Below are 10,512 nucleotides of genomic sequence, written 5' to 3'. Positions count from 1 at the left end.
CATTTTGAATGAACACATGAATTTTGGAATGCTATTTTCTGCTTATGCAAGGCATGTGATTTGGGTGCATTATCGTTTTTTATGTTAAATGGCTACAATACCCCACAGACTTCACCAAAAAGAGCCTGAATATTTTCTTATTTACCCCAACATTAAAAAGGTTTTGGGATCGAATCCAAGATCAAGTTTGAATCCAAATTAAACTCATCAATCATAGAATAACCCAGTAGCATACTGAGAGTCCTTTGCACAAACATGTTTAGGCACCACCCTTTTATAAACCTATATGTTTTGGTTTTGGTTAAAATTTTCACTATTTCAGCCGAATAGTTAAGCCGCTAAATATTTAATTTCATATATTGTTTCTTGTTATAATCAATAATTACATTCATCTCAAAAATCGAAATTCATAACTTATACGAATTAATTTGATTCTATAGTTAAACATCTAGTTGTGAGGAATATCACACTATTTGAACCGGTGAAATACTAAACAAGCTTCACGGCTAGCAAGTAACAAGACGCAGGTACAAAACAAGGTAACAAAGTTACGAACGGATAAATGGGGAACAACACCAAGTAGTCCAACTACATCAAAGTCATGAATAGTTTCCGTTTTATCGGACAGTTTCCCCGATCCGCATCAAAGTAAGAATTCAACCACATTGAAGAATTGCTTATATACGAGGAATGTCACACTATTTGAAAATCTACTCCCTGCTTTAGTCGCTAAATTGCAGCCTGTTAAATCATGATCAATACTCATTGTCATTATCGTAAACACAACCAGGTGTCAATTGAATGTTTATGCATCTATCTTTAAGAATGGTTGCTGATTGAATCCTTCCAAGCCTCATTCTCTAAATGAAGCATGAAACTTTCAATGGAACATTCTTCAGCCATTTGGTTGAAACATCTCTCGTAAAGGTTAGTTTGGAGTCGAGTTTCATGTGCAACATATCCATGATAAACTTCTCATTCATGGCAAGATTAAAATGAAGTTGATAAGGACTTTTGAGGCATATTTAGCAGACAAGCCCCGTCAGTCAGCACAACAATGAAGAAGGAAACACACAGTTAAAACACACTTCTTGTATGTTATGATTAACTTGAAAACAGATTACAAGGGAAAGCCATATATGACAAACTTAAAAAAGGTAAACTGCTACTACATTACCACTAACTAGGAAACAGGAAAATGCAATTGGATAACTACCCACTATCTAGACTAATTCAACAAAGGGAAAATGCAAGACATAAAAGAAACATAAACAAAAAAAGGTAAGGATAGTGGCAAGCACATGAGTTGCTTGCATGAGTTTGCATAAGTTGAATGTTGCACGTTTAATAATCCCTCCCAGCATCAACTTCTACCATACCCATCATGTTGTTGAATTCGATTAGCTTTCCTCTTGCTAGATTCTTGGTTAGGATATCTGCTACCTGTTTAGTTGTACTCACATATTGTAAATCTATTTCACCCATTAAGACCTTCTCTAATGAAATGGTAGTGAACTTCAATATGCTTGGTGCAAGCATGAAAGGTAGGATTTTCAGAAAGTTTTATGGAGGAAAAATTATCGCATAAAAGTGGAATGCTATGATCAAATTCCTGCAATTGAATGAGCCAGGTACACTCTTGAGCTACCATGGCAGCAACTCTATATTTTGCTTCCGTTTTGGATAAAGACATGTTCGGTTGACGCTTGCTAAACCATGATATAATGTTATACCCAAGCATGAATACATAGTCGGTTGTTGACCTTCTTGTGTTCAAATCACCAGCATAATCAGTATCACAAAAACCCATCAATCTGCAATTTGGTTCCCTCTTGAACTGAACTTCATAGTTGAGGGTAGCTTTGATGTACCTTAATACTCTTCGTGTAGCTCCAAGATGAGGCTTTCTCGAATTCTACATGAATTGGCTTAACACACCAACTGCAAATGATATACTTGGTCGCATTAAAGTAAGATAAATAAGGCTCCCCACCATCTTTTTGTGTAATGCTGCATCTTCTAACTTACTTCCTGATTATGCATACAATTTAGAATTAGTATCCATGGGTGTCACAGTTGCTTTACATTCCAACATTCTAAACATCTTCAACAAATCATTACAATACTTTCGTTGATGCAAAACTATGCCTTCATCATCATAGCCTAGTTTGAGTCGTAGGAAGTGTCTCAGCCTTCCTAAGTCCTTCATGTGGAAACGAGTGCTCAGATTCTATTTGAGTTGGCTGATCATATCTTCTAAGTCACCTGTAGTTATCAAATCATCGACATAAACGAGAACCAATGCACCTTTGCTTCCAACCTTCTTCACAAATAAACTTGCATCTGCTGGAGTACTTGTATACCCGTAGTGTTCAAGAAATTCAACCATTTTCCAAACCATGCCCTTGGAGATTGTTTTAGCCCATATTAGGCTTTCTTGAGTTTACACACATAACTTGGCTGACTTTTACTGTCAAAACCAAGAGGATGATCCATATGGATTACATGATCTAAGTCTCCATATATGAAGACATTGTTGACGTCCATTTTCCAAATCTTCCATCTTTTACTTGCCGCCAAATCTAGCAAAACCCTAATTGTGGTTAACTTAGCCATCGGGCTAAAAGTATCCTCGTAGTCCAACCCATATTGCTGTGAAAAACCACGGGCTACCAAACGTGCCTTATACCTTCCTATTGAACCATATGCATTGTGTTTTATCTTAAATACCCACTTGCATGAAACTGGCTTCACATCATTTGGCTTTGGAACCAAATCCCAAGCCTGGTTCCTAATTAGGGCATCGAATTCTTCTTTCATTGCCAAGACCCATTCTCGTTTGGTTGCAGCTTGATCATACGTATCTGGTTCGCTTTCTATTTCTTCAACTATTGCAACATTGGCATATCAAGGGTTTACTTTCCTGACTCCTGATGATCTTTTGGGATTCTGAGTCTCGTTGTTGTTATCATCATTAACAACTTCATTTGACTACTCCAATGATTGATCTTGAACATGAACATCATCATTATCAATTACCATGTCACTTCCTTCTACATCTAGTCTCACGTTTGATGACTCCATTTCTTCTTTAAGGGGTTTAGAATCAGGAAGAACCCCATGCTCCAATGATTGATCTTGAACATGATCTTTTGGGATTCTGAGTCTCGTTGTTGTTATCATGATTAACAACTTCATTTGACTCCCACTACAAGAAAAATGACTTACAGTCACACCAAAAAAAATGTGACCATATGCGTATAGTGACATTTTATTTTTTCACTGAAAGTGTGACGGAAGGTGACGTCATCGTATGGGTCTTATGGTCACTTTAAAATGTAGTGTCCGTATGATATGAAAACATGTGGCCGTATTATAAAAGTGTGGCAAATGTGTATGGAATTTTGTTCCTTAAATATCCAATATTATAGCGTTAAACCGTCAGTAGTCACATTTATTTAGTAAATGTGGTGACTGTATATCACCAACTTGCGACATTCATGATGTTTTAGTGTAGTTGTTTTCTTTTATATTGTCACACGGTTTAAATTTTATTAAGACTATTGTGTATCTTTTGTAAACATGTAATTACGGTGAGTGTGACCATGTTTGCTAAATAGTCACATGTAATTACTTCCATAAGTGGCGAATTGCTAATTATTAGTCACAAAAAACAATCAATTTTTGTGACTATAACCTATCGTATACAGACACACAATTAAGTGAAATACAATCATAAGTATTATAAAGACACACATTTTGTTAAAATTAAGGACTATTCGGTATCGTATTAAGACTATTGAGTATATTTTAGACACATATAATTACGGTGAACATGTCCATGTTCGGTAAATGGACACATATAATTAATGATGTAAGTGACGATTTGCTAGTATTTAGTCTCAACAACAATCAATTATGGTATTTATTTGCCACATAAATTGTTTTTCATGTTGTTATTGTTTAACTTAGTCACAAAAATTTTAGAAAAAACATCATCTTAAAACAACTGTAAACTCATAATTCTTGTATATTATGGCTATTGTTAACCATTTAGCCAAATGATGTAAAGTAACCATTGTGTAATTTTAGAGACATTGAAAACCTATAAAACATGGCCAAAATTATATTAAAGCCACAATAATTTAATTTTTATTGTTACTTTTTCTATATTGTAGATACATCAAAATAATATATATAAATGAAAGTAACCAAAACCGACAATATGAAACAATATCAAAATTCAGAATTGGATATTATTAATAATTGAAATCCAAATCCATACATTAAATTCGTAATTAAAATACCCAAAAAAAATGAAAATTATACTATTGGCAAGTATTAAAATATGATAAATAAAGAAAAAACATCATAAACCAAAAACTAGACATAACTAGGCATTCATCTTGTTGGTATTGGTCCTTGTCTTCATGAGAAGGCTATTGCTCGATATAAAAGTTTCCTTGTGCTTCTTTGAGTTTTGAAGTTGTCTTGAGGTGATTTTACATTTGATACCTATACCAACAACATTGAAACAAAATTGAATAAATAAAAGACATAATAGAGTAGTTTACGAAGGAAAAAAAACCATTAATGTATGATTCTTAATCATAGTAGAAACAAGGAGTTAAAAACTTACTATGTTCCGACAATTCGATTGGTGTTTACTTTAGTTTGATCCACTCCAACAATCCTCAATAGACCAAAATCAGAAATCTTAGGGTTCATATCAAAATCCAGCAAAATTTTGCTACCCTTCAGATCACGATGAATGATTCTTAATCTTGAATCTTCATGTAAACTAGAAAAGTTTCCCTATGCTCCGCATGGGTTGGAGTATTCAAGTTCTTCGGACTTCATTGTAGTTTTTTTGGGGAGTGAAAGTCGAAGGTGAAATAATTGACGAAAACTATCATATATATAACATGGTGAAAATAGATATTAGAATTACATAGGTTGTTTATTTACATACTATTCTGGTTTTTGTAGCCTTTTCTGGAACTACAAGGAGATCAAAAAATTCACGAACCATTTGCATACATCCAGTCATTGAATAAGAAAAAACCTGGCATAGATTCTAGCCCAGCAGTTGGAAATTCAATCTCCTGTGGTTGAAAGTTGTGGAGTATAAACTCCATAGAAACTATAGACATGAAATTTTTTGCATCTACCATCTATAAATAAGAATAAGTAATGAACTAACTCACCATCAACTGTGTTTCATCCTTCAAAGCTATTTGAGTTGCTTCTTTTTCCTGTTAATCACAAAGTTTAACTTTAAGTTTTAGATACTTTATTGTTGTTATGAATCTATGTCAAAAGAACAAACACATTTTAAGCACTATTGTTGACTATACATGACAATCTGATCAAACGGAAACATTTAAATGAAAAAAGCATAAAATAAAACTAAGTCCAAGTTGACTGAACAATATTCAGTCAACTTTGTAAAGGGAAAGTTGAAAATAATAGAACCAAAATGCCATTTCGAAGAGGAAAGAATGAACAACTTACAAGAAGCTGGTATTATTCTGCCTCACAGAAAAGCTCTGAACAATATTCTGCCCCACGAGCTTTGTCGATTTGATTATTTGAATGAGGTCACCGAACATCACTGTGTAAGACACGACGTTCCTTTCGGGCATCTTCATGAAAAGTGTTTCTGCTTCAGAAACCAGACCTTCTTGTATATATCCTCTAATCATAGCAGTCCATGAAATAATGTTTCTGTAAGGCATTTTGTCGAACACTTCTCGGGCTTCCTTTACCATCATGTTCTTCACATAGCCAGAAATCAAACCGTTCCAAGACACAGTGCTTCTTTTAGGCATTTGTTCGAACAGATTTTGGGCTTCATTGGGTTGGTTGTTTTGGAAATAACATGCAACCATGGAGTTCCAAGACACGATGTTTTTTTCCCGTAAACTATCGAATACTTGGCGGGCATTGTGAATTTGGCCAAGGCGGCCATACTGTGCAATATGAAGATTCTCTGAAATTGAAATCAAATTACAAGCAGGAAGATTATTATCTTACCGTAGAAATCAACGTGGTTGCATTCTTGCAGAGTAATTGAAGAACAACATACTACTAACCCTCCTCGGTCGGAGACTCAACTAAAATCAGGGGAAAGAGGAAGTGACCGAGAGCAGCCAAAATGAAATTGAACAAAAGCATGAAAGAATTGAAGAATATCGAACCTGAATCGAATTTGTGGAGTGCATCATATCCGATTGTTTCTTCCTCCAAAGCGCCGACTGATACATATTCGTCATCTGAAACCTCGAAACCAGGTTACCAACACCACCAAATAGGGATTACTGAGCGAGAAGATAGCAGAGCATATGAACGAAAGTGGAGATATATGTTCAGAATTTTGAGAGATAAAGGGAGCGAGCAGGGATTTTGAGAGAGCCGGGAACGGTTTTTTTAGGGCAAATCAGGGGGGGCGAACGGAAGTCTAAATGAGTAATTGTAATTGTATAAAAAAGTTCAAAATTTTTGAAAATTTTCAAAATTTTAAAAATAAAGATAAAAATTATCCTAGTAAAATATTTTAGGTTTCAACAAGTTCAAAAAAATAGGAAAAATTAATTTAATAATAATCTTCTTACCTTTTTAATTTTTTTGAAATTCGATTAATGATGATAAACCATGAATTACTCTTAAATCAATATATTAATCCGGGCGGTGTAGGGGTGAGGTAGTGTAGGGTATATGTATGGACATGGAGTGGGTGGGTGGGTTATTGGGTGAATACGACACTAAAAGTTACACAATAATAATAGAGTAATACATATGGGTGTAGGTGTGGGTGTGAGTGTAGGGGTTGGTGTAAAAGTAGCTCGGGATATGGATATGTATATGAGTGTGGGTATGGTTATATAGGTATATGTATGTGGACGGTGGTAGGGGTTGTTATGGGGGTATAGAGTGTGGGTCAGTGGAGAAGGGTGAACTAAGCATCAACATCGGTGTGGGCTTGCAGTAATTAAAGTATAGTTATGTGCTTCGGGTATAGGTGTAGCTAGGTATGGAGGTGAGGGTATAGGTAGGATAAATGTAGGGTAAGGGTTGGGGTAAGCATGTTGGTGTGGGCGAGAGTATGGACATCGGTAGGGTGCTAGGTGGTTGGTGTTGGGGCAGGGTGTGTGGGTTTGTCGTATAAAGGTGGAGGTGAGTTGGAGGTAGGGTGGGCGCCATCGTAGGCTTGTAAGAATAAGTCTTAAGCCCTAAGGCATAAGCGTTAAGCGTTAAGCTATAAGCTATAAGTTATATTCCCTAAGTTATAATCCTTAATATCTAAGCCAAAGCCATAAGCCTTAAGCATGAATCTAAAGATAAGGCATAAGTCACATGCCTTAAACCTTAAACCTGAAGCCATAATCCCTAAGAAATAAATCATAAGTCATAAGTCATAAGCCACGAGGCATAAAGCAGAATCCCAAAGCTATACGCCTTAAGCCATAAGGCCTAAGGACTAAGCCCTAAGCTAACCATAAGCTATAAGTCATAATTCATAACTCATAAGCCGTAAGACATAAGGCCTAAAGCCCCATGCATAAACCTCAAACCATAAGCCTATAAGCCTTAATTATGTCATAAGAAATAAGACCTAATCCATAAGTCATAAGCCATAATCCCTAAGTCTTAAATCCTAAGCGATAAGCCATAATAAGTTATAAGCCACAAGCCCTAAGCCTGAAGCCTAAAGACGTACTCTAAGCCTTAAGCGTAAATCCATACACTCTAAGCCCTAAGTCATAAGCCTTAAGAATCAAGTTATAATCCATAAGCCATAAGCCATAAGCGAAGTTACAAGACTTTAGCCTTAATCTACAAGACATAAGATATAACCTATAAGCCATAAGTTGTGAGGTATATTCGTTAATTCGTAAGACCTAAACCATAAGCCATAAGTGGTATCCCTAAACCACAAGCCACTTGTCATAAGCCAAAAGCCCTAAGCTATACACATTAAACCATGATTTATAAGCCTTAAGCCTTTAGCCATAAGTTAGAAGCCACAAGCATAAGCCTTAAGCCCTAAGCTCCAAATCCTACATCTAATCCCTAATCCACAAGGCATGAGCCCAATGATATAACCCATAAGCCTTAATTATAAGGATAACCTATAAACAGTGTTGTAAAACTCGCCAAGTTGGCCGATTACTCCTCCGAGTACTCGCTACTCGGCCCCTTGCCGAGGCGAGTTACAGAATCCCAAGTACTCCCCGATTGGCCCCTTATTGAACTGAGTAGTGTTGTAAAACACGGTCAACTCGGTGATTAATATGTATAATATAGTTAATGATTTATTATTTAAAACACACATGTGATTATTACTACATATATATATATATATATATATATATATATATATATATATATATATTAAATTTTCAGTAATTATTCACGAAGTGAGACCATTATGTGTTTTTTTTATTCACATATATCTAATTTTGTTATATATTTCAATCAGTTTATGATTTTGACATATATAGTTTCCCTAAAAATATTTTTACATAAATTAGTGAATTACCGAATCCGAGTACTCCCGAGTACTCCCGGGTACTCACTACTCGGTAGTCGGCCGAATAGGTACCGAGTAACGAGTTCTACAACCATGCCTATAAATCATGTGTGTTTGTGTCGACACGTATTTCAAATTCATGTTGTGTGCCTTACACGAGTAAGACATGAATTTACCCATCTAAACACATATAACACAAGTACAATTTTCATGACACACCACTCGTATATGACACATATAAACACAAAAATATTTTAAAAACTGTAAATTTTCATCCTAAATTCAAAATTAGTAAATCAAAATTTAAAGATAGTATATATATATATATATATATATATATATATATATATATATATATATATATATATATATATATATATATATATATATATATATATATATATATATATATATATAGGGAAAGGATCAAATGAAAACACCAAAAAGGTTGAGAACGCGAGAACACTTCTGGACCAATCATTTTACAAGGGTATATTAGTAATTGCATATTTAATTTGAATTATAACAAATCTTAATCTCCTAAATTTTAGCAATATTAATTACAGTTACTTAAAATAATAGATTAACGGATTTGTATTTTATTTTTTTGTTAATATATAACGAAAATAATTTTTATTAACTTTTTGTTAAAAAGGTCTATTTTTTTAATTTATCATTCATCAGATATTATATGTATAAAGATTGAAAAAACACTTTTTCTTTTGTATTCATAAATGAAAGAAAACATACATTAAATTAATTTTTTTCAACAGTTTTATTTGGTTTGATTATATTAATTGTGAAGGATTATATATAACAATAAAAGATGGAATGAGTAAAACACCATCCAAAAAAAATAACTAAAAATAAAGACTCAATTCAGTCGTAATCATAAACATATAAAAGCACATTTACAAATATAGAAAACCAATACATCTGGAATCATTAGTGAATAAAGGAAAATGTAAAGATAAAAAAACTACTTTAGTTGTAATCACAAATGACTGAAGAAGATAAAAAATCTAGTTTGCTGTGATTTGTAAACATCCTCAAACAAACTTACAATGCAATGCAATTTGTAAATTCCTCAAATCAAAAGAAAAGAATAAGAATCAGTTTAAGTGTTCTAGTAAATCAGGTACCTTGTCAAACGTGAAAACCCTATCGATTTGCATCCCAGCAACACTCTGTGAAACCGCAACTTCTCTTTGATACTTATTACACGTTACCACCTGAGGCGCGTTGTTCCTTAACTCGTCATCACTAAAAGGCCTAACAAACAATCATAGATCCACACACGAATTAGATTATCAAAAAGGGAATCTCGAAACCGTAATCGAAATCAGGAACAAACAAAAGCGAAAATAGAGGATTAGATTCACAGTACCTGCATCGAAGAAGGACCTGAACATTGACGCCCTTTTCATGGCGACCGGACATCTCTGCAAACAGTCAGTGTGTGTGTGTGTTTGTGTGTTGTGTAGAAGATGGAGAGATTAGCCCAAGAATCGAGAGAAAGGCAGGCTCCTCATCTGGACTTAGCGGCGCCTCTTCTGGTGACACCGGTGATGGACGAAAATGGTGGCTGCAGCGTGAGGTGATGATACGAGAAAGATGGAGTCGGCTTTATTTTGAAACCCTAGAGAGAGAGAAGAGAAAGGGGGAATATAGATACGAGAAAGATTAAAGCAAAAGGGTGAAAGGGAGAGAAATTATAGGAAATAGGTACACTTGCAATTCCTATTATGCCCTTCTGATCATTTAAAATATACACTTTAATACCATTAGTTTTAAATTTTTTCATAAATCGTCCCTTTAATAATAACCTTATATCTAAGTATTTAAATGGTCCAGATCTGTTCTCGCGTTCTCAACCTTTTAGGTGTTCTCATTTGATCCTACGCCTATATATATATATATATATATATATATATATATATATATATATATATATATATATATATATATATATATATATA

The 10,512-nt window shown here is 34.3% G+C and overlaps 1 long non-coding RNA gene across 3 annotated transcripts; it reads right to left on the bottom strand.

Annotated features, from left to right (window-relative positions):
• Positions 1-4,234: 4,234 nt before the first annotated feature.
• On the bottom strand, positions 4,235-6,455 carry LOC145107270 (uncharacterized). 3 transcript variants are annotated; one of them, XR_013707789.1, is made up of 5 exons: positions 6,201-6,455; positions 6,096-6,116; positions 5,515-5,992; positions 4,640-5,255; positions 4,235-4,515 (listed from the first exon to the last, which is right to left on the bottom strand). It is a non-coding gene; the product is annotated as an uncharacterized LOC145107270 (long non-coding RNA). The 3 variants fall into 3 exon arrangements; XR_013707790.1 differs by lacking the exon at positions 6,096-6,116 and having other exon boundaries at positions 4,640-4,909; positions 5,030-5,255; XR_013707788.1 differs by lacking the exon at positions 6,096-6,116.
• Positions 6,456-10,512: the final 4,057 nt, after the last annotated feature.

This window comes from Lactuca virosa, chromosome 4 (assembly GCF_052849685.1).
Source record: "Lactuca virosa cultivar CGN04683 chromosome 4, Lactuca_virosa_CGN04683_v6, whole genome shotgun sequence".
Lineage (NCBI taxonomy): Eukaryota > Viridiplantae > Streptophyta > Magnoliopsida > Asterales > Asteraceae > Lactuca > Lactuca virosa.
This window is presented reverse-complemented; position numbering and strand designations above follow the sequence as displayed.